This window comes from Lissotriton vulgaris, chromosome 6 (genome assembly GCF_964263255.1).
Source record: "Lissotriton vulgaris chromosome 6, aLisVul1.2, whole genome shotgun sequence".
In the NCBI taxonomy this organism is placed as follows: domain Eukaryota; kingdom Metazoa; phylum Chordata; class Amphibia; order Caudata; family Salamandridae; genus Lissotriton; species Lissotriton vulgaris.
The window spans coordinates 1,866,542,257-1,866,568,243 of record NC_141694.1 but is presented as its reverse complement, the minus strand read 5'-3'; positions in this window follow the sequence as shown (position 1 = coordinate 1,866,568,243).

Genomic DNA, 25,987 nt, shown 5'->3' with positions numbered 1-25,987 from the left:
CTTGAACCTGGTTCACCTGAGGGGAACCTGGCTCGAGTCTCGGCATCGTCAGTTCAACATCCTGGGATCTGGGCAAATCACTTAATTTCCCGGTGCCCGCCGCAGCTCTTGAAGCATTTGCAATGCAACACGTCTCGCATTTACGCGAGTTTCAACTATTGGCTTTGAAAATGACAATGGTTTTTTATTTATATTTAGGTATTTAAAACATAAATAAAATGCATTGTCATTTTCAATGCCAATACCGTTAACTTGTGTGAATGCAAGACCTGTTGCATTGCAAATGCTTGTTTAAGTTGTTATAATGTCTTTAAGTGACACTGTAGTATTATGGCTGCATGGGATTTCAATCCTAGGTCACGTGGCGATTCAATACACAGACAAACTTAAAGGATTCTTTTTTTAAATGATCACTAGTAGAACAGCTGCATGAGTTATTTCTTTTTCAAATGGAACTTTTAAGTATATGGAAGCCACACTTAGGAGGTGCGTGTATTCTTTTTATTTTGAGGTGTATGCGTGCTATCAAAATAAGGCCAGACTTATTGTCTTTGGCAAAGTTTGCATATGGTTTGCGATTGCTGCCCATCAAGGCCATAGCATTTAATGTAAGTTTACATTGTCCCATTTGTCTTCTCATTTACCGCAGGCGAAACAGGAAGCATTGCAGGCAAGTGTGTGTTCTTTAATTTATTTGCTTAGTTGATCCAATATTATTTTAATTGCAGATGTATTTATTTTTGTTTAGTAAGAGAATGCTTTTTGAATCCTCTTGTCTGTCTTAAAGATACACTGCGTGTTAATTTGTTTTTTACTTTGCTGTCATAATACCATGGTTACTGCTTTATTTGTTCGCACGATGGGCATGCACATTGGGTTTATTAACGATGCAACAGAAAAACTGTCCCTTTCTCAAAGTTTCAACTATGCCATATTTTGATGTATGTAGGACTTAAATTACACACACACACAGACAGACACAGACACACACACGCGCGCACACACACACACACACACACACACACACATTCACCCACACACACACTTTCCATGACAAAAAGCCAATACTTCTGGCTTTGCCGATGCTTGTTTCAAATGTGGCTCATACACAGTTTGGCGATTTACAAACACAGAAGAATTCAATCAATGGGGGTCTACCACCAAATTTTATGTTGATTGTGGTTTGCATTATTAAATACCATATTACTATATTGTGCATAGCCATGACTTCACAAGAATTAACTTAACAGGTTATACAACACAACTTCAGAAATCGATGTGGCACGGAAAATACTCTACTGGTAAGCAGACTTTGTACCGCGCCACTCATGCCCACAGAAATTTTGTCCCCTGCATTGCTGTGCCGAATTAACCACCACTGAAGTTGTATGTGATGAAATTCCTGTGGGCAAGGTGGGAAGGAGAGCATGGTATAGGGGTGGGGTGTCACCTCCCCTAAAAAAAAAAAGTAGCTATCACCTAGGGCAAACACTGGAGTCAAAAGTAAGTTGGTGTTTTGCACCACCGCAAAATGTCCGCAAATCATTCTGTCTTAATAAGCCACTGCCCGGAAGCTGCCAGCCTAGAGGATGACTTACAATGGGTTAATCTTTTTAGAAATAAAACTAAACCCAGATCAGGCAACATAAAAACCTAGGGTTTTTTCACACAATAGGAGACATTTTATTCAGACATTACACAGGAAACAAGCAGTCTCCGCGTTAAAGCGCGCGTGCATATCTCCGGTCCCTATGTGTGTGTTTTGCAATGGAAAACAAGCGATTGTAATTAAGTGTGCAGTGGGAGCGAGTGAGCGCGCTGTGGGAGCAGATGAGGCAGAGAGGACCATCCACGCGTGTGCACATCGCCTGTCTGTGCGCGCACATGTTTTGTCCGCTTCAGGCACCAATCCGACAACAATAGCCTCTCAAAGGCGAAGCACTGCATGCACTGCATTCGCTAGGCGAGACATAAAAACTGGCGCAGAGTGCAATGCAGGTCAGTCCTGACGCAGACAGAAATGTTGCTTGAATTTAGGTCCTTCTGGCACACACCTCCGAGAAGCGGGCACGCTGCTGCAATGCTTCTCGGAGGTGTGTGCCAGCAGGGCCTAGATTCAGAAACATTTCTAGGTACAAGAAATATTATGTTTCCGAAGCTAGGCCCTGCTGGCACGCACCAACGAGAAGCATTGCAGCAGCTTGTACGCTGCTTGGAGGTGCGTGCCAGCAGGTCTAGCTTCAGAAACATAACATTTCTTGTGGATAAAACTGTTTCTGAAGCTAGGCTCTGCTGGCACTCACCTCTGTGAAGCATTGCAGCAGTGTGTCCGCTTCTCGGAGGTGTGTGTCAGAAGGACCTAGCTTCAAGCAAGGTTCCTATCTACAAGAAATGTTATCTTTCTGAAGCTAGGCCCAGATGGCCATGCTGGCATCCCAGAGGCCCCCAGACTTTCAGCCCGGACAAAGGTATGGTCGGTTGTGCACTGCAAAGAGTCTTGCCCTGATGACCTCAAATAAATATTTGAAATATTATTTTCAAGACATTCATTTTTAATATGGGTTATGTGTGAGAATAGAGTTTATTGCAGACATTGGGCAGAGAAATGTTGAGTTTATGTTTCCTGCAACATCCATAAAAAAGTTTTTTATAGATATGAACTGGACCTCACACAGGAAAATAGGGGAGGGTGTCGCACAGTCGCAGAGATTATTTGGTTAGTGAGCTGCTACCCTGTTACAATATTTGAAACACACCTAACTATACCTGAATGTTTAGGTGTGTGCACATTTAGAATGTGTACCTGTGCCTGTGCACTGGCTAAAGAGGGCTTGAAAGAGTAGAAACTGGATCATAAGTTCAAAGCTGTTCTGAACAGGGGCCCCCAAAATAGGTTTGGCCCTGGGCCCCCAAAATCCTCAAGATATCCCTGTGGCAGGCACCATCGTGACCCTGCCTGCTAATGCTCTTAGCTTCAGAAACATTTATATCTACACAATAGAAATGTTACTAAAGCTAAGAGCAGTGGCACACAGGGTGTATGCTTCTCCGTGGTGCGCAGAGATGTCTTTTTCCACTCTTATGAAATGCATTGGCAAGTCCCGAACCAGAAAGAGAATGGCCTGGAAGGGAGTACCCTGTAATTGGTGGAGATGTGGGGTTTCTCCACAAAAAAAACAGTACAGTTCTCATTTACAACTGCACTTCTGCAAAGTGTTTTCACATGTTAATGCACAGCTTATATATTTGTGCACATGTTACTGCATAACGTTGTGTGCAGTCACATAACGCTGTGACAATTGCAGCTTCCCAGGAGGACACCTGTAATTTTTGGCTCACTTCCAAAAAAACTCATAAACTACCCAAGCATCAGTGTAAAACCATGCTTGATGATTTACATTGTTTTTTGTGAATTAGGACCAGGACCATTTTATGTAGGAACATCATAGGTTTCCTCATTCCAGACGTAAGCGAAATGAATAAAACATTATCCCTTACCCCTCAACCATTGAGATGAACAATCAGAGACGTTTTTAAGGCATGAGCAAAGTGGGCTCTGGCCCAGGCCAGGGCCCAGCCCCCCCTTCCCCAGAGAGTCAGCTTGCCTTGCCCTGATGACCTTCAAAAATTAACCATATTTTATTGATTATCATTTTCCAGTCATTTATTTTTAATGCGGATGATGGTGCTCGTGCTCTATTACACACTCCTGCTATTACAGACATTTTGCAGAGAAATGTTGTTTACGTTTCATGCAACATTACTTTGAGATCAAAACAGGATCTCACATGTGAGAAATGGGAGGGCATCACAGAGATTGTTTGCATTAATATTAGTGAAGTGTTACTGTAATAATATTGAAGCAATAAAAAAGGGGATGATGGACGGAGCGTTTGAGCGAATCAAACACTCACCCCCAGTCAACTGATCTGGGTTTAATCCATCACCATTCTTTAGCTCACTCCACCACCCCAGTGCCCAGACGTGGGTCCCGTGCTCACTACGCCACTGGAGTCAAGCTATCCTGGCTGATGACGGCTGATAGCCAGAAACCGCTCCTAGGATGCTTGATTCCGGTCCAGGGAAGAGATGGCTTGGCAGTTCGGGCTGGACTGTTCCCATGAGGCACAGGGTCAAGACTGATTTGCATATGGCCATGTCTGAACTGGGGTGGCTTGGTGAGCAAAGTAACGATGGATTAAACCCAGATATGTGACTGGGGGTGAATGTTTTGCCATTGTGAAACATTCCGTCCATCATCTTGTGTGTTTTGCTGTAATGATATTGAAAACACACAACACTGTCCTTGAATATTAGATGTATATTAGAATTTCGATGAATGTTCCTGTGACCTGGTCAAAAAAAACAAGTAACTTCTAAAACTGAATCATATATTCAAAGTTTTTCCTAACTGGGGCCCCCTAAATACGTTTGGCCTAGGGCCCCAAAATCCTTAAGATGTCCCTGAGGTGTGTGCCAGGAGGGCCTTGCTTCTGAAATATAACATTTCCATCTTGTAGATGGAAATGTTTCTGAAGCTAGCAGCATTGGCAGCAGAGTGCTTCTCAGAGTGTAGCTTCAGAAACATTTCTATCTTGTAGATCATGGGTACTCACAAACTTTCTCTCGGGGGCCAAATTTACAGTGTGGTTTGTGTCCGAGGGCTGCACCGGTGGGGGCGGGGTCAGTGGGGAAGGGGCGGGGCTAGAGCAACAAACAAAAAACTGACCATGAGGTTGATCATAGGTCCCTGCAGCGGATGCCTTCGTCCACTGAGCCACCAGACCCGGCATAGACACACATCTCTCTCTTTCCCTCTCCCTCTCCCTCTCCCTCTGACTCTCTGTCTCCCTCTGACTCTCTGTCTCCCTCTCACTCTGTCTCCCTTTCACTCTCTCACTCCCTCTCACTCTCTCACTCCCTCTCTCTCTCACTCCCTCTCACTCTCTCACTCCCTCTGTCTCCCTCTCTCCCTCTGTCTCCATCCCTCCATCTCTCCCTTTGTCTCCATCTCTCCATCTCTCCCTCGCTCCCTCTCTCTCCATCTCTCTCTCTGTCTCCATCTCTCCATCTCTCCCTCTGTCTCCATCTCTCCCTCTGTCTCCATCTCACCATCTCTCCCTCTGTCTCCATCTCTCCATCTCTCCCTCTCTCTCAATCTCTCCCTCTGTGTCCATCTCTCCATCTCTCCCTCTGTCTCACTCACTCTTACTCTTTCACTCCCTCCCTCTGTCTCCCTCTCTTCCTCTGTCTCCATCTCTCCCTCTGTCTCCATCTCTCCCTCTGTCTCCATCTCTCCCTCCATCTCTCCATCTCTCCCTCTCTCTCCATCTCTCCCTCTGTCTCCATCTCTCCATCTCTCCCTCTGTCTCACTCACTCTTACTCTCTCACTCCCTCCCTCTGTCTCCCTCTCTCCCTTTGTCTCCATCTCTCCCTGTCTCCATTTCTCCATCTCTCCCTCTGTCTCCATCTCTCCCTCTGTCTCCATCTCTCCATCTCTCCCTCTGTCTCACTCACTCTTACTCTCTCACTCCCTCCCTCTGTCTCCATCTCTCCCTCTATCTCCATCTCTCCCTGTGTCTCACTCACTCTTACTCCCCCCCTCTGTCTCCCTCCCTCTCTCTGTCTGCCTCCCTCCCCCTCCCTCGCTCTCCCTCGCCCTCCCTTTCCCTCCCTTCCTTTCCCTCCCTCTGTCTGCCTTCCTTTCCCTCCCTCCTTGGCTCTCCTTCCCTCCCTCGCTCTCCTTCCCTCCCTCGCCCTCCTTCGCTCCCTCGCTCTCCTTCCCTCCCTCGCTGTCCCTTTCCCTCCCTCACTTTCCCTTTCTTTCCCTCCCTCTCGCTCTCCCTCCCTCTCCCTCCCTTTTCCCCCCTCTGACTCCCTCCCTCTGTCTGCCTTCCTTTCCCTCCCTCCCTCGCTTTCCCTCCCTCCCTTTCCCTCCCTCCCTCGCTCTCCTTCCCTCCCTTGCTCGCTCTCCTTCCCTCCCTCGCTCTCCCTTTCCCTCCCTCGCTCTCCCTTTCCCTCCCTCGCTCTCCCTTTCCCTCCTCGCTCTCCCTTTCCCTCCTCGCTCTCCCTTTCCCTCCCTCGCTCTCCCTTTCCCTCCCTCGCTCTCCCTTTCCCTCCCTCACTTTCCCTCTCACTCTCTTTCCCTCCCTCTCGCTCTCCCTCCCTCTCCCTCCCTTTTCCTCCCTCCCTCTGTCTGCCTTCCTTTCCCTCCCTCCCTCGGTTTCCCTCCCTCCCTCGCTTTCCCTCCCTCCCTCGCTCTCCTTCCCTCCCTCGCTCTCCCTCCCTCCCTCCCTCCCTCGCTCTCCTTCCCTCCCTCACTCTCCCTCCCTCCCTCCCTCCCGCGCTCTCATTCCCTCCCTCGCTCTCCCTCGCTCTCCTTCCCTCCCTCGCTCTTCTTCCCTCCCTCGCTCTTCTTCCCTCCCTCTCCCTCCCTCCCTCCCTCTCCTTCCCTCCCTCGCTCTCCCTCCCCCCTCGCTCTCCCTCCCTCGCTTTCCCTCCCTCCCTCCCTCTGTCTCCCTCCTTTTTTTTTTTTAAAGGCTGTCTGCAACCAGAGCTCGACTCAGAGACTCTGCTGCCTGTGGGGGCCGGGCGATTTCCGCCGTAGTCAGAGTGGGGCTGCAGGGGCCTGAGAGGTGAAAATAGCCTCATTAACATGCTAATGGTCTTTGAAAGACCTGTATACAGCACATCAAGCCACACATCTATTCTTTGTAAGTGCCGAGATTAAAAGATGTTTCTATTACTTAAAGTCACAGAACTGCATTGAACGACACCAGAAGGTTAGAAGTCCCAGGCAGCCTTGCGAGGATTTGAATTTGTGACCTGCAGATCACTGCATGTCTCAATCGTGAGTGTTTAATTCGCTGAGGGATTCTGTCCGATTAAGTAATCTGAGCACTGACTGGGCCAAAGGCGTCAAGAACCACGCAGTGCTCCACTGCTCTGACATGGCCAAAAGGGGGACCCTGCCTGTGTGCCCTCCCCTCCCGGGCTGTGACAGCTTCCAGGCACGCTCACACAGCCGCATCAAAGCATTTCACAGGTCTTTCAAAGACCATTAGCATGTTAACGAGGCTATTTTCACCTCTCAGGCCCCTGCAGCCCCACTCTGACTACGGCGGAAATCGCCCGGCCCCCACAGGCAGCAGAGTCTCTGAGTCGAGCTCTGGTTGCAGACGGCCTTTAATAAAAAAACAAAAACTCAGATATGATGTCTGAAAGGTCCGCGGGCCGCCAGGGAAGGCTTGCCGGGCCGCCACTGGCCCGCGGGCCGTACTATGAGTACCCCTGTTGTAGATGGATGTTTCTAAATCTAGGCCATGCTGGCACGCACCTCTGAGAAGCATGGATGCTGCTGCCAATCTGTGAGGTACTCAGCATTGTTATTTCGAAGTCTGTTGTGAAGCTCTGTGGTTATACTGAATAAGCAGCTACCTATATTAATATATGACATCTCTTTATTAATGCAATAACTGCACTTTTACAATTGCTTTATTGACCTTCTTGTTTCTCACATTTCCTTAAATATGCACCATTTTACCCCCCTTAAGTTGTTTGGGCTCGCTCGCTACACTCTCTACACTTGCTCGACGCCGTGCACTCGAACACAAATTTTACTCCCCACCATTTTAAATGTCACCAGCCGCACAGTTTAACTCTCTCCATAAACAGCATCTAGCTTCTGTCGCAGGAAACAACTTTTCTGTGACCTAAGACCAAGCGTGCAAAGCATTGCTTGCGCAAGCGTACAAAGACACCGAGTGTATTAGAAAACTGACGGAACACTGACAGCACTTGGGAAAGTGAAAGCAAATGGGCTAATGTGCAGCTCCTGAAGCAGTAATATCTGCTAACAGCGGCATGTAGTGAAACTTAAACAGACACCATGCCTATTAGCATTCCGTATTCGCACCCTCGTAAAACAAATAGAAACTATTGGAATAAAGAGTAGACTATAAAAGTGTATCAAGTGGATTTACATAAACTATCCATGCAACCATGCCCCTTGCAGGATGGTTGAGCACAAGCACAGCCCCCCTGAGAGCGTGGCTATTTTATAAAACATCTGTAGACTGCCACGCCCTCGTGTCCAAACGAGCCACCAGGGGATATGTCCGGATGCCAGTTAAACTGATGAGCCGTCTCTGGGCAGCTGCGACTGGTGGCTCATTTATGCGGCAGCTGCTGCCCCGGGGCCAGTGCTCAGGCACCTTTGTTGGGTCGAGCCTGAGCCAGCACACATGCGCTGCTCTTCGAGGATTTTTGTGGCTTCTCCGTGTGGGTCTGACTCCTCCCACGCTTTTGTGTGTCTTTCAATAATGAAAGTATGCAAATGCATAAAGGCGGGCACATGTCCCACCTCTTTTCTAATGTTCACTCCCACAGCGTTTTGCTTTCAGGAGCGAGCAGTGGCGCGCAGGGTGGCAGCTGCATTTCTCGTGGTTCATGTAACTATTTCCACACAAATGTGGCATGCCGCGCCCATTACCCCTGTCGTAATTTGACAATGACTGAGTTAGCGCTTAGCTTTGCTACACGTTTTTTCACCTTATCTTGGCTTTACTTGAAAACGCCATTTTGTATGTTACGGCGGCCATTTTAGAGAATGAGCCGCCTCGTGGTCAACGTGCCTTAAGTCCTTTGTCCGTGCCACTGACCATTCGAGTTTGCCCAGCAACAGGCTATTTTTAGTAACGGTCAAGCCTGTACATGCGCAGTTCCGACTGACCAGTCACCCCTTAGGAATGTTCCGTCAAACTGACCAGTGGTGTTGTAACCCCTCCCATGAGTTGACTGTGTTCCAAAAATGACCATATATGTACCTAAAACTCTGTAACCATGTACCGCCTACCTTTTTATTACTGTAAATCTGTGGAAAACAAGCGAGTGTAATTAAGTGTGCAGTGGGAGCGAGTGAGCGCGCTGTGGGAGCAGATGAGGCAGAGAGGACCATCCACGCGTGTGCACATCGCCTGTCCGTGCGTGCACATGTTTTGTCCCCTTCAGGCACCAAACCGACAACAATAGCCTCTCAAAGGCGAAGCAGTGCATGCACTGCATTCGCTAGGCGAGACCTAAAAACTGGCGCAGAGTGCAATGCAGACCAGTCCTGGCGCAGACAGAAATGTTGCTTGAATTTAGGTCCTTCTGGTGTGCACCTCGGAGAAGCGGGCATGCTGCTGCAATGCTTCTCAGAGGTGTGTGCCAGCAGGGCCTAGATTCAGAAACATTTCTAGCTACAAGAAATATTATATTTTCGAGGCTAGGCCCTGCTGGCACTCACCTCCAAGAAGCATTGCCGCTTCTCGGAGGTGCGTGACAGAAGGGCCTAAATTAAAGCAAGATTCCTAGCTACAAGAAATAGTCCTCCTTATCGAAGTTACATCCCAGGTAATATATCGCTTGAAATTAAAAATGGTTTCACTGTACCTTTTCTCCTGGGAGTTTTTTCCTTTTGGAAGAAAAAATAAAATTAAGGAGGTAGTGTTGGGATCCTTTTCTCTCCTTAATCCCGTCCTGTCGCCAAATGTAAAATGGATGATGGACACAGTGGTAGACTTCAATAAGAGGTTTATTGGAGTATAAAAGATCTCATCCAAGAAATCGGTCCGCACAGCAGCTCAGGCGAATTCCAACTGAACTCGCCTTTACTCATAGTATAACATTCTATTCAAGTGGCACCTAGCAACAGCAGTAGAATGTCAGGATGCCACAGATATGTTTGTCCCTTCATGAGGAACATTTATTAATAAGTTATTTATCAGAAGTACATGCATGCTTTAAGCGTTAAGTAAAGTTATAAAAAACTGCAAATCATTAATAACTATTTGACTGAATAGCTTTGTACTTATGAGAAATTATTACAAATAAAAGACAAAACTCTGCACACAGCTGGTATGTGTTCTGTTTTTCTTTCACATGCACCATTATTTTGATTAAAAGGTAACAAATGCACGTAGATTTAAGATTATAAGAAATTCCATGGGACTCATTTTGTTAATTCATAAACTCTGACGAATTGTGTTTCAGGGGCAACAATGAAAACTACAGGAAGTAGCAATCCAAACAGACACTTGTATATTATATTTCTTTGAACTCTGAAAAGCTTGCACCATTTTGGGTGACCCGGAACTTCTTTACGGGCTAATCTGTGCAAGGAAAGCAAGGGAGTGCACTCAAGTGCTGCAGGGCCAAGAAGTAAACCTTTATATCACCTTTCCACAGGTAAGCAAATGTTAGCCTTTTTTAGATCCGAGTCTGCATGAGCCATGTGCTAACACATGCACTCTTGCTTACGATACACAAATGTTTTAAACAAGCATTGGCAAAGCCAATAGGTCCCGCCTTTGGGACCTTATACATGGTTAGCCAGAGCTATTGGATTTGACAATTTCTTTAAGCTATGTTGTAGAGCATTGTGGCTGCTTTGCAGCATGTTGAAAGTTATAATAAACTAGAGTTAGAGCCTTTGGCATTGTTACTGACATTGTCTTTTTCCCATGTGTTTTGGTTTGGAGTGGATTGGATGTTTATGGTATGAAGTGGAGTGGAATTATGTGGGTTGGATTGGAATTGTTAGTTGTGGAATTGTGTGGGGTGGACTTGTGTGGTGCGGAGTGGATTTGTATAGTGGAATTATGTGGCATGGTGGATAGATAGGGGTGAGAGTTGCACAGAATAGATAGATAGGAAAACAGAGGGGGATAGGTAGTTAGTGCACAGAGAGGTGAATGAGGTCCAAAGGTATTAGAGCAAAAAGAGTGTGTGAGAAAGTAGAGAGCAGGCGTCAGACGCATAAAGAGAGAGCGCTTGTGTAAGCAGAAGACACACCAAGAAGAGGAAAGCGTGGGATTGAGGGGCGGGAACCTTGAAAAGGCATGGGAAAGGAACTGTTCTCGAAGACCTGAAGTCACCCACATGAGAGAGGCACGAAGAGTGCCTGAGAGAGGGGTGAGAGACAGTATGAGAGTGCGGGACTGGCTGCTCTTCCCAAAGAAACCTTATTAACCTTACAGTGAGGCAGATGTTGGAAGAGGCAATGACCACTCTATTAGCTGATGAAGAGGAACCGGACCGAGAGAGGCATATGAGCCGACAGAGAGAGCATGGATAGAGACGGGCTGTGCACATCTTCCAGTACCCGAGTATAAGTGAGAGCAGCACCAAGACGAGTGGTAGGGGCACTTAGAGAGAGGGGGGTGCAAGAGGTGGGCGAGTGCTCAGCGCAAGGAGGTACAGAAAGGCAGAATGTGTGAGCTGGCATTTCAGAGAGGAGACAGGGAGTGTGAGGGAGGGAAGAGAGAGCGCAGAGGGAGTGTGAGTATGCGAGAAAGGTGACAGGTGGCAAGAGCTTGGTCTGTATACTGTGAAAACTTTAGCTGGCAAGATCAGTGGCAGCAGATCAGACTTCTAAGCAGTGGCATTTGGCCCCAGCCGTGTAACAAGGGCAGTAGAGGCATAGATCTCAAATCATTGAATATGAGGGGCAGATGTAAGAACATCAGATAGGAACAGTCAGGCAGGGCATAGTGAGACATTGGTTGACAAAAAAATAAGCTACAGGCAAACGTAGCAAATCGATAATATAGCAACTGACCTGGATGGGCTGCTTCTGTGTCTGTCCAAAGAACGAAGCCACTACATCCTGTTCCAGTGAGTGTGATCGGCTGCACTGCCACCTCTGCTTGGTAAACGTTGCTGCCTGGGTGGCTGGCTGCCCCCTGGCACCAATCACAGCTCGATCTTCAGAGATAATGTTTTAAGAAACACATTAAGGGGTACAAAACAACAACCTAGCCGGGCTGTCTGGGCTCTGAAACAGCCCACTGAAAAGCATTGGGAAAGAGGAAAGGTTTACATCTCTGTTTTGGGGATAGAAATGATAGGGGGCTATATGCAGAAATGTCAGCCCGATGGGGCAGAAATTATAGAGAAAACAGCTAATACAAGAACAGTCCCGAGGGGGACTTACATAGAAAAATACCTACATGTGTTGTTATGTGGCCACTGGTGTTGTGGTGTTGTTTGTTACATTCCCTCACTTTGGGCACAGCTGTCAGTTGCTGTTGCTGTCCCTTCCTTACTATTATTCCTAAAGCTTGGGCTGCTGCTGCCAGCATGGACATCCCCTAAAGAAGGAAGTCAATGATAGAAGCATAACTCTGAGGCACCTTCAGGTATCCACAAAGTCTGGCAGCCATCATTGCACCTGTGTTAGAAAGGTAAACAAAACTCATGCTATACTGTGCATTATTACTCAGTGAAAAATATGACAACAAGCTGGTGTTTCTAAGAAGAAAACTGGTGATCTTTGAATCTCGCCATCTCCGAAGGCTTCTGTCGCTCCTCATAGCTGTTAGTACATGTGGGGGTGGTGGGGGCATAGTGACTAATGAAAAGGGACTGGACAAAGGTCCTGAGAATATGTGGCTCATGGTACGTGCCGATTCGGCAGATGCTGCGCAAATGAAAGGGGACGCTGAACCTACTGACGCAAAAAACTGCAGTAACTCCAGCATCAATATTTCAGAAGAGCTTTTACCACAAGCACACTCACCCTGGCAGAACAAGAGCACGGAGAGCAATTATGAAGAAAAGTAAGAGAGACACATTGCCTGCACTAGTCTGAATAAAAGAACATAAATGGCAGAGAGGGTAACCCTCCTAACGTGTGCAGGAGCACATTGCTATAGGATGCGTGGATTTCATTGAAAAAACGTACAGGCCAACATAAGAATGTGTGATGACGGGTATGAAAAGTGACTCCTGGCCATGATGCATGTTCTCTTCACTTTCACTAGGTGCTGCAGTGGCAGCTTTAAGTGTGGTTTGAATATGCTGGCCTGCGGTTGAGACAGCTGACTGCCGCAGAATATCTTCTCAGCCTGTGGCAGTCAGCTGTTTTATTCATGGGCCAACATCACGTGACCACCAGGCAGGCTTAGGGGGTGGGATTATGAGGCAGCACAGCAGTGACAGTCAGTGCAAACACTAACTGCTTAATGCGCATGTTGGGCTGGCCAGGGACCTCTTCCCGCCCAGCCCGACATACGCAAACCTCAGCAGTATCGCCTGTATAAATAAGGAGCCGGTGGGGATCGAAGTTGCATCCCCTTAGTCTCCAGATGAGGGGCAACTTGTGCTGTCCGGGCCAATCCAGGTGCTGCACTAGCAGAGCCAGGATTGGATGCTTGCCAGTCTCTAGGCAGAGTCTAGAATGGAGAGCTGCTTGGGACTGGGCAAGCTTGGGGACCAATATTCACCAATCACTGCACAGCTTTATTGTGAAGCCATACAGTGATTGGTCCGCCCTAGCTCAGCCTCTTTCTCGTCTCTCCCCTCCCCTCTTCATGCATGAGCGCCATTATTACACACACACAGGAGTGGAGAGAGAGAGAGTTGAGACGGAGAGCTCCGTGATCCCTGCTGGCCTGATCTTAATCCAGGGCCTCTGACTGAGCATTGCCTCGAGCAACTTAAATGAAGTTGCCAATGTCGGACAGACTTGTCACCCCTGGTTGAATGTCCTGAGAGCCTGAGCGCAGAGTGACGCAGATTCAGGTTTACGGTGTGAAGATTAAGGTGAGGTAGTGTGTGTCTCTCTGCCCCCTTACAGATAAACAGACAGACTGTGAGATTCAAATCAGATCTAGGGACGGTCACTGACTGCCCCTAGATCTGATTTGAATCTCACAGCCTGGTTGGTCATTCACAGTGACGGTCATGGTTCATGATAATTTTCACTATCACTACTAGTGATAGTGAAAATAATCATGAACCGTGAGTGTAACAGGCGTCCCGGTAACCGAGGATGCCACCTGATTAGCGACTTTAGAGGGGGACGGACGGGTGTTGTTGCAACTTGTGAGCCGACGAGGCCAACCCTTGAACCTGGTTCACCTGAGGGGAACCTGGCTCGAGTCTCTGCATCGTCAGTTCAACATCCTGGGATCTGGGCAAATCACTTAATTTCCCGGTGCCCGCCGCAGCTCTTGAAGCATTTGCAATGCAACACGTCTCGCATTTACGCGAGTTTCAACTATTGGCTTTGAAAATGACAATGGTTTTTTATTTATATTTAGGTATTTAAAACATAAATAAAATGCATTGTCATTTTCAATGCCAATACCGTTAACTTGTGTGAATGCAAGACCTGTTGCATTGCAAATGCTTGTTTAAGTTGTTATAATGTCTTTAAGTGACACTGTAGTATTATGGCTGCATGGGATTTCAATCCTAGGTCACGTGGCGATTCAATCCACAGACAAACTTAAAGGATTCTTTTTTAAAATGATCACTAGTAGAACAGCTGCATAAGTTATTTCTTTTTCAAATTGAACTTTTAAGTATATGGAAGCCACACTTAGGAGGTGCGTGTATTCTTTTTATTTTGAGGTGTATGCGTGCTATCAAAATAAGGCCAGACTTATTGTCTTTGGCAAAGTTTGCATATGGTTTGCGATTGCTGCCCATCAAGGCCATAGCATTTAATGTAAGTTTACATTGTCCCATTTGTCTTCTCATTTACCGCAGGCGAAACAGGAAGCATTGCAGGCAAGTGTGTGTTCTTTAATTTATTTGCTTAGTTGATCCAATATTATTTTAATTGCAGATGTATTTATTTTTGTTTAGTAAGAGAATGCTTTTTGAATCCTCTCGTCGGTCTTAAAGATACACTGCGTGTTAATTTTTGTTTTTTACTTTGCTGTCATAATACCATGGTTACTGCTTTATTTGTTCGCACGATGTGCATGCACATTGGGTTTATTAACGATGCAACAGAAAAACTGTCCCTTTCTCAAAGTTTCAACTATGCCATATTTTGATGTATGTAGGACTTAAATTACACACACACACAGACAGACACACACACACACACGCGCACACACACACACACACACACACACACACACACACACATTCACCCACACACACACTTTCCATGACAAAAAGCCAATACTTCTGGCTTTGCCGATGCTTGTTTCAAATGTGGCTCATACACAGTTTGGCGATTTACAAACACAGAAGAATTCAATCAATGGGGGTCTACCACCAAATTTTATGTCGATTGTGGTTTGCATTATTAAATACCATGTTACTATATTGTGCATAGCCATGACTTCACAAGAATGTATGTGTATTGGCATTTATATAGCGCACTACTTACCCGTAGGGTCCCAAGGTGCTTCGACCGCTGCGAAACCCTTCCTGGCTTCCCTGAGAGATGGTCCCTTAATGGGTATCTCCAGGGTGAGACCAGGCATCCCCGGCGGTCTGGTGGGGCCGTTAGTGAAGATGAGGCAAGCTAATGCCCAGAGTTGCCGAGTGTGATCGCTGGTCAGAGTGGGCACCGAGGAGAGAGAATTATCGAGTCCGCTGACCCTGGTCCAGAAACCTGCCGCGCCGGGAATCGAACCCTGGTCCCGGGCCGTCCTCTGCTCTCGGGTCTGCCGCCTCTAACCAGTGAGCCACACTACTTCACTTCACAAGAATTAACTTAACAGGTTATACAACACAACTTCAGAAATCAATGTGGCACGGAAAATACTCTACTGGTAAGCAGACTTTGTACCGCGCCACTCATGCCCACAGAAATTGTGTCCCCTGCATTGCTGTGCCGAATTAACCAGCACTGAAGTTGTACGTGATAAAATTCCTGTGGGCAAGGTGGGAAGGAGAGCATGGTATAGGGGTGGGGTGTCAACTCCCCTAAAAAAAAAAAGTAGCTATCGCATAGGGCAAACACTGGAGTCAAAAGTAAGTTGGTGTTTTGCACCACCGCAAAATGTCCGCAAATCATTCTGTCTTAATAAGCCACTGCCCGGAAGCTGCCAGCCTAGAGGATGACTTACAATGGGTTAATCTTTTTAGAAATAAAACTAAACCCAGATCAGGCAACATAAAAACCTAGGGTTTTTTCACACAATAGGAGACATTTTATTCAGACATTACACAGGAAACAAGCAGTCTCCGCGTTAAAGCGCGCGTGCATATCTCCGGTCCCTATGCGTGTGTTTTGCAATGGAAAACAAGCGATTGTAATTAAGTGTGCAGTGGGAGCGAGTGAGCGCGCTGTGGGAGCAGATGAGGCAGAGAGGACCATCCACGCGTGTGCACATCGCCTGTCTGTGCGCGTGTCGTATCGGGTTCCCAAGGCCTACATGTTCCGAAGATAACCCACATACATTAGAAGAACTGTTGGCACGGAAACTGTAAAAGTCAAAGAACAAGTTTATTAGGACCCCATGGGGTGGTGGTACACTCATACAGCACCCTTCGGTAATGCAAGAGGTATCACACCGAACATCGGTGTGACCCCTTCTTTTATACAATTCTACAGGTAATAAAACGAACACGTGGCACACAGTTACAGAACATTGTGTACATATAAGGGCATATTTTGGAATACTGCCAGCTCATTGGAGGGTTTCAAACCCACTGGTCAGTTTGCGGCATATTCCTAAGGAGTGACTGGTCAGTGTGAACTGCGCATGTGTGAGCTTGACCAATACTAAAAATAGCCTGTTGCTGGGCAGACTCGAGTAGTCAGTGGAACGGACAAAGGACTAAAGGGCACGCTGGCCACGAGGCCGCTCATGATCTAAGATGGCCGCCACCACATACAAAATGGCGTTTCTACGTATAGCTAATTTAAGCGGGAAACGTGTAGCAAAGCTAAGCGCTAACCCAGCCATCGTCAAAATACGACAGACGACCCTTTTAGCGTTTAGCGGAAGCTACCTCATAGTGGACATAATCGGGGTGTTCATCTTCTATATCAATTAGCATTATTTGTGTTACTTCTTTATGAAGCATCATTTTGTCATGAGCAAAAGCTCGTCTCGATGGTACACAAACTGATAAGCACATAGAACAAAAAACTGGGCCACATTGGATACATAAGCAAATGAAAAACAGAATTCCCACAATGATACATAGAATCGTTAACAGTTTCCATCCCCAGGTGGTGAGTATTGACCAGAACCATCCTGACAGAGTCCAAGTACCATTATCTGGATGTATTTCAGCCGCTATCTTATGTAGTTTAGTGATAGCATCATATACAGACGGTGAATTGTCAGGTATGTAGACGCAACAGCTACTTCCGATGATTCTACATGCCCCCCCACGGTCAGCTAACACTACATCCAGAACCATCCGGTTCTGAAGCGCAACAATTCTAGAAATCTGTACTTCTTCAGTGATATTTCCAAGTGCTATTGCAGTATCATTAGCCACAGCCTCAACAACACGAGTTAGTCGTCGGATCTTTCGACTGTTCAAAGCTGCCCCAACGAAGGAGAACAAACCCAAATTAAAGTCCACATACTGCTGCAAAGTAGTGTCCGTTTGATCTATATCGTCCAAAACAACAGAACGTTTATCACTGTTTAAAATAAAGTCATGATAGAGGATGTAATTGTTGTGATACATAGGTGGGGCAATGAATACAGGTGGTAATACAAAAGACACATAGCAAGTACCTGACCATCCCAAAGGAAGCTGATGATAACCCTTCGTTCCACAGATGAAGTAAGTATTTCGGGATGTCACAAACGATATACCAGTAGGACTATCAAACGTGAGTGTGGTGTTACATTCACTTTTCCCAACAGAAATTACACCTTTATTACGTATACATAGGTCTGCTTTAGTAGCAATAACATTAATAACATGTGCATTCGATACATTGACATTTCGCTGGTTGCTATAAATTCGTGAAGCAGACACATTATCAGGGCGGTATTCCTCATATTCAAATCGAGTACCCTCAGCTTGTGGATACCCATCCCGGTCATGATGACACAATTTATTCAAACGAAAAAGCACTCCCCCTTTTGTGGGCCATCTCAAAGTAAAGAGGAGAGTATAAAATGCATTGCAGGATCCATTATGCGAAAACGGGAGAGGAATGAGTGGAGTATCCCCTTTCTTCTGATGCCCAGGCAACATCCCACACACCCAGCAATTTGAAGTATTTGTCATATTGTGTGTATGATGTAGGATCTGAATAAAACTATTATTCAGATAAGTCTGTCGGTGCCGTTCTTCGTGATAGGGCAGGGTGAAATGGAAATGTTCAGATGGAGCCGGGGTAGTCGGCAGCAAATGTTCGCGTACAGGCACCACAAGTTCAACTACCCAGGCTATTACCGCAATCACCACAATAGTCAGGACAAAGAGAATGGCACCCAAGAGTCTCTTATCTCGTGATGCAGATGATGCCATAGTTCTGAAAAGTCTTTTTGCAGAGTCTCAAATAGTTCGAATTGGTCACAAAGTTTCACATACACATGCGTGTATACCTAAAAAGAAAAATATGGTGCTGAACTCCGAGGTAGCCGTTGTTTTCTTCTCCGGGCCAAGACGGGTGTCGCTACACTGGCAGAACTGATCCCCCCCCCTTGGAATTCCCGGTTTCCGTTTCACAAACCTGGAGCGGTAACCAACCAGTCATTAAAAAAAACAATAAGAGAACTCTTCTTATCGTGGCCGTAGATTATAACGCTCTCGTCCAGAAGCAGTGTGGTCCGGGAGGGCTCCCTCAACTTCGGCCGACGTCACAGCTGGGCTCCTTTCCTTTTCCAAAATCTCTTTATAATCGGTCAACACAACAGGATTTGCCAAATCAGAAGAAACACGACGGCAGTGGGTTGAATGTATCCACCGCTTCCTGTTGGTCACTCGTACAGCTGTCCGAGTGGCGAGAAGGACTTGCTCGGGGCCACGCCACCTCGGTTCCAAGCTATTCGTCCTCTCGAACGACCGAATCATCACGAAATCCCCAGGACGAAGATCATGGCCCTCTCCAGTAGAGTTGTCAGGGAGCGCTTCTCGAACCTGTTGATGAATAGAAAGCAAATCATTTGTTAATCGTGCCAAATAGTCGTTCATCATTACACAAGGCACATCATGTATCAATCGCGGCTTAGGCACCCCCCAGATGTTCATCGGCCCTCCGAACACCACTTCATATGGTGTGAGGCCCGTTCGAGAATGGGGTATTGATCTGAGGGAGAGTAATGCTAGCGGTAAGGCATCCGGCCATTTCAATGACGTGGACGCCACGATCTTAGCCAGTTTTAATTTCAACGTGGCATTGTACCGCTCAACAAGACCTGCCGACTGAGGGTGGAACACAGCATGGAACTTCTGCTGAATCCCTAACCCCTTCAACACATATTCCACAATTTTCCCGACAAAATGAGGCCCATTGTCGCTCCACAGATATTTGCAAATTCCAAATCGAGGGAAGTACTCCTTGAGCAAAACCTTAGCTGTTGTCAAAGCAGTATTGTCTTTCGTGGGGAAAGCCTCAACCCATTTGCTAAAAGCACATACCACCACTAAAACATACTTCAGGTTATTACAGCGCTCAAGCTGGATATTATCCATTTGGAGTACCTCAAATGGTGCAGAAGGTGGAACGAACCCTCCTTTTGGAGTATGGGTCCCCTTTCCAGGGTTGTGCTGCAAACATATCAGACAGGTCTGCACTACTCTCTTAGCAGTATTGGCAATCTCGGGATGCTCCCAAACTCGTGTCAACAGTCGAGTGATTGCAAGAGCCCCCACGTGTGCCAACCCATGTGCCATTTGGACCATCACCTGCAAGTAAGCTGCAGGCAATTTCCATTTCTCCATATCTTTACTTCTCCAACACCCTTCATCATCAAGCACCCCATCTACTGCCCATGCTGCAAGTTCAGCTTCAGTAGCTGACTTTTGAATATCTAATATCTCAGCTCTAGCATCATTCCATCGTTCAGCTTGAGACTTTGTCACGTACATGGGGGAGTCCGTTCGAAACATAGCCGTTTGTCTCGCTATGCTATCCGCAAAGGCATTTCCCTGACCCACTTTATCAGTGATCTTCTTATGGGCACTACATTTTACGATCGCTACCTTCTTCGGGCAAAGCAACGTATTTAGAAGATCACGCACCAGTTCTCCGTGCATAATGTGTTCTCCATGAGAAGTCAGAAACCCACGTTCTCTCCAGAGTAGACCAAAATCATGCGCTACTCCGAAGGCATACCGGCTGTCTGTGTATATGTTCACACATAAACCAGCGCTCAATTCGCAGGCTCTTGTTAAGGCTATCAGCTCTGCTGCCTGAGCCGATTTCTGTGGTATTCTAGCTGTTTCCACCACTGTCTTAAGTGTCGTGATCGCATAAGCTGCGGAAGTCGTGCCATCTGGCAGCCTCAAACACGATCCATCAACCCACAGTTCCCCATCCACATCTGGAAGTGGCATATCCTGTAAGTCGATACGACCCTTTGTCTGTTCCTCGGTCAGGAAAACACAGTCGTGATGTTTTTCTTCCTGACCCTCCTCGACCGGATAGGGCAATAAAGTGGCAGGGTTCAAAGTAGCACATCTTTTCAGTGTAATATGTGGCGCCAACAGTGTAAGCTCATATCCTGTTAACCGTGCACTCGTGAGATATTGGGTTTTCGTTTGGTTTAACAGGGCATCTACTGCGTGAGGAACTAACACCAACAATTTATGTGATAACACTATTCCCTCACTCTGCCGTATGGCTACTGCTGTGGCTGCTACCGCTCGAAAAACACCCAGGCAACCCTCGTGCTACAGGATCAAGAATGGCCGAGAAATACGCACATGGTCTCTGCTTATCCCCGTGCAATTGCACTAACACTGACAACGCGCACCCATCATTCTCATGCACGTACAATGTAAAAAGTTTCGTGTAATCTGGTGTGCCTAACACAGGTGCAGAACAAAGGGCCTGTCTCAACTGTTCAAAAGCATTCTGACATTCATCTGTCCATTCAAGGGGCATTGGTGTAGTTTTGGACAGTAACGCTAGCAAGGGCTTTATAATGTGCGAAAACCCCATGATCCATTGTCTACAAAAGGACGTCAACCCTATGAAGGCACGTACATCTTTCTGTGTACGGGGGACTGGTGTGTCTAAAATTGCTTGGATTCGATCTGATGTCAATGCACGCCCCTCCTTAGACAAAAGATGACCGAGGTAGGTCACCTTGGGTCTACAATATTGAAGCTTTTTCTTGGAAACCTTATGATTGTTCTGTGCCAGAAAAGAAAGCAGCGCAATCGTACTTTCTTCACATTGTGCATAAGAGTCAGCGGCAAGCAGGAGGTCATCCACATATTGAATAAGGACAACCCCCGACTGCAACACAAAAGAATTAAGCTGCCTTTTCAAAGCCTGGCTGTAGATACTCGGGCTCTCAGTGTACCCTTGAGGAACACGACAAAATCTATACGATTTATTATTTAACGTAAAGCCAAATAAGTATCTACTATCGGGATGGACAGGAATAGAAAAGAAGGCGCTCTTCAAATCAATTACGCTAAAGGTCGTAGCCGTTGGTGGTACCATCGTAAGCAACGTCGTAATATCAGACACCACCGGGTATTGGGAAACGACAATTTTGTTGATCTCTCTCAAGTCAATAATAAACCGATAAATTTTGTCATCAGTATCTCTTTTCAGAATCGGCAGAATAGGACTATTACAAACATTGTAAGAAACCTCTTCTACCACCCCAGCCGCAATCAGATCTTGGACAATGTGTGTCAGGGCAATTTCTCCTTCCTTCGAAATCTTGTACTGTGGCACACGTGGCAGAGAAACCCCTTCCTTAACAGTAATGTGAATAGGTGGAATACGCATCTCTCCCACATCCGTGTCTGAGGTCGCCCATAACGTGTGCGGGAGAGAGGCCAAAGCTGAAATATCTTGTATAGTATAGAACCTATTTGGGTCAGGATAGTTGTCATTGAGAATGACACGCACTCCCTCCGGAGCGCACCGTATCGTTGCTCGAAAATATTTAAGCAAATCAATGCCCAGGATATTATCTGGGGTGTAGGGCGATAACAAAAATTGGCCAAAACTAAACAATTTGTCGAGACAAAGCGCTAGGGGTTTTGACAATGGGCTAGGGGAGGGTGTGCCATCAAACCCTACACATGTAATCATTTCGCCAGACAGGGGAGCCCTCGGAACCAACCTTTTAGACAAAGCGCTACGGGTAGCTCCGGTGTCAACTAGGAACTGATCAGTAGAACCCAAAATACCCGCTGTTACATATGGACCCTCCTGATCTACAGGCACTTCAATTGGTTCCGCACCCCATCCTACGCAGTCCTATGCATGTACATAATCCTGGTGTTCCACATTCTCACTTTCCGATATCTGATATTGGTTTCGTCTATCGAAAGTATTTCGTTCATCCTGGCCACGGCCTCTGCCCTCAACCCTTCCACGATCACTTCCGCCACCTCTTGCTCCCGTATAACCTCCTCTTGACCTACCACTTCCTCGACCACGCTGACTACGCTGCTCACGAAGTACTGGACAATCATCAGCCCAATGCCCAAACTCCTTACAGTAGGCACACTGATCCTCCGCTATATCCGTACGACCATACGACGTAGTACCTCCACCTCGTCTTCCTCTATCACTCCCTCTATACTGAGTCCCACGGACCTGTGCCAACATTACCTTCGTCTTCAATTCATTCGCTTTCCTATCAACACTTTCTTTAGCCTCTATCTCCTGACGCTCATAATACTGAGCCATCGTTAACAAAGACGCAGGGGTCACCGTGGCCCAGGAACTTTCACTCGTTTTCAATCGTTTTGCAATCTCCGGTAGGAGATTAGTTACATACTTATCTACAAACAAATGCCGACCTGTATCATCTGTTAATGATTGACCACTATAATCATGGAATGCCTCCTCGAAGCGTGTAAAGAAATCTGAAACCGTTTCATCAGGCTTTTGTTTGCACGAAGCTAACATAGTCCAATCGATCTTTTTAGAGGGAACGAGCGTTTTTAATTTAGTCAAAATAGCTGCTGGAAGGTCTAAAATCAACTGACAAGGTTTGCATGCTGGCTTCCTTTCTAAATCAGCTTCATTAATCTCTTTCCATGTACCCCCTAGCACTGTCTCATCATTATTCTTACGAATTTGTCTCCACATATCAGGCGGAAGTAATAACTCAAAGAACAAATCAATATCAACCAGAGTCATCACACAAGATGAAATAGCCCCTTCCACCCCCTCGTAAAATGCTGCCAGATTCTTACGAAGATCAGGCAAAGAATTTTTCAGTGCCATAACGTCCGCTCTATTCCAAGGCGTATACACCCAATTATATACAAAATACCCCTTCGCATCTTTCGATCTTCTATCATCATCTGTACCTTCCCCTTTCGGTGGAACATACAGAGGCGCAGCTTCACGCATAGGCATAACATGCATTGCAGAATTCTTATCTGAACCCCGGAGAGAACACTCCTTAATCTGCTCACTATTCTTCGACTCGGACTCCTTTTGCCTCCTTTTTCGCTCCTCCCGCAATTTGGTTGTTTCATCCCGCAGCTGGATCAGTTGCTTGAAAAGGTCGTCAACATCTGAAAGAGCAATTAAACCTTTATCCAAATTCTCACGATGTACTGACACAGCTTTAGGTTCTAACGTGTCTGAAAAGTCACGATACGCGACAACAACTCCATCCGCCAAAGTAGACAAGAAATACATTAACTCAAGATCCGACCACTTACTCCTCTCCGCAATCACCTCATCCTGAGAAACACATTTCTTATTCACTTTACGAGCCCAACTACGTAAATGTGCGGACCTCTCCGTAGAAAACCTGAGAGCAGATACACCCTTCTTTTCCAACTTATCCTGCCCCTCATCACCCGAATCTTCAGCTGGAGCCGTCGGTGAAACATACGGAGGCGGCGACCGATCTAGTAATGAAAAATCATCAATTTCATTATTAAGGACAGGATAAAGCGGTCGACGAATAGGGAATTGACCCGTTGTTTGCAATTTGCGTTCCCGTTCCTCCCTCTCTCTTTTCTCCTGAGCCTCTTTTTCCTCAAGCTGTAAAGCCTTATCCCGAGCAGCCTTGCGCTGCTCTTTGTCCGCCAAGGCAACTTCACGTTTCATTCGCTCACGCACTGCTTTCTCCCATATTCGCACACAATCAAACATGTTTTGTCTAGACCTACGTTGAAACAGACACTGCTCCACAAACTGTACTTTTTGCAAATCGAACGACCCATGTAGTGGCCATTGCAATTCAGGATCCGACTTGGTGTACTTGTGCCAGAGTTTACTGTACATTATAGGGGGAAGGCCATGTTTAATATACATTTCGCGATTTGGTGTTCCCTCTGGGGGAGCCGGCTGTGATTCCGCTAACCTAATTGTGGTACCCTTTCCAAGACAGCACATCCCTCGAAGCGTGCTAAAAACAGGCATGTTCAAAGAGTATCACGAAAGCGTGACACCGTATAAAGGGCACTTACAGTACTTCACACAAATGTGCCGCTCAGAGGAAAAAAACAAAGTTAGAGAAACATCTCTACATGCCTGCCTATGTGAAGTGCACTACACATATAGATTCAAAGTTCACAAATTCACAAATTCACAAATGTTAGCTAACTCAAATCAAAGTCATAGGTCACAATTTCGGCAAGCGTCCAAGGACTACCTCACCGATCACAAATCATAGAACTCCAGTAAGCGTCCGCAGACTACCTTACCGATCACAAATCATAGAACTCCAGTAAGCGTCCGCAGACTACCTTACCGATCACAAATCTTACCCAAAATCTCAAAGGTCCAGATTCCAACTGCCAAGGTCTTTTAATCGAATCAGCCAAACTGCACTTTATCCAGCAACGCAGACGATCGAAACTCAGTCGGGGACCGGCGCCACCTGGAAGGTCAGATCGGAAGGAAAGGAAAAAACACTGTGGGAGCCAAGACTCGGGTCACTTAGTGGCAGCGCGCGTCCATGGCGAGTGTCCCAACCTTCGTCACGACCTCTCCTTCGGGCATCCGAGTCACCGATGAGTCCCTTCGTGGTCGCCAATTTGTCATATCGGGTTCCCAAGGCCTACATGTTCCGAAGATAACCCACATACATTAGAAGAACTGTTGGCACGGAAACTGTAAAAGTCAAAGAACAAGTTTATTAGGACCCCATGGGGTGGTGGTACACTCATACAGCACCCTTCGGTAATGCAAGAGGTATCACACCGAACATCGGTGTGACCCCTTCTTTTATACAATTCTACAGGTAATAAAACGAACACGCGGCACACAGTTACAGAACATTGTGTACATATAAGGGCATATTTTGGAATACTGCCAGCTCATTGGAGGGTTTCAAACCCACTGGTCAGTTTGCGGCATATTCCTAAGATGTGACTGGTCAGTGTGAACTGCGCATGTGTGAGCTTGACCAATACTAAAAATAGCCTGTTGCTGGGCAGACTCGAGTGGTCAGTGGAACGGACAAAGGACTAAAGGGCACGCTGGCCACGAGGCCGCTCATGATCTAAGATGGCCGCCACCACATACAAAATGGCGTTTCTACGTATAGCTAATTTAAGCGGGAAACGTGTAGCAAAGCTAAGCGCTAACCCAGCCATCGTCAAAATACGACACGCGCACATGTTTTGTCCGCTTCAGGCACCAATCCGACAACAATAGCCTCTCAAAGGCGAAGCACTGCATGCACTGCATTCGCTAGGCGAGACATAAAAACTGGCGCAGAGTGCAATGCAGACCAGTCCTGGCGCAGACAGAAATGTTGCTTGAATTTAGGTCCTTCTGGCACACACCTCCGAGAAGCGGGCACGCTGCTGCAATGCTTCTCGGAGGTGTGTGCCAGCAGGGCCTAGATTCAGAAACATTTCTAGGTACAAGAAATATTATGTTTCCGAAGCTAGGCCCTGCTGGCACGCACCAACGAGAAGCATTGCAGCAGCTTGTACGCTGCTTGGAGGTGCGTGCCAGCAGGTCTAGCTTCAGAAACATAACATTTCTTGTGGATAAAACTGTTTCTGAAGCTAGGCTCTGCTGGCACTCACCTCTGTGAAGCATTGCAGCAGTGTGTCCGCTTCTCGGAGGTGTGTGCCAGAAGGACCTAGCTTCAAGCAAGGTTCCTATCTACA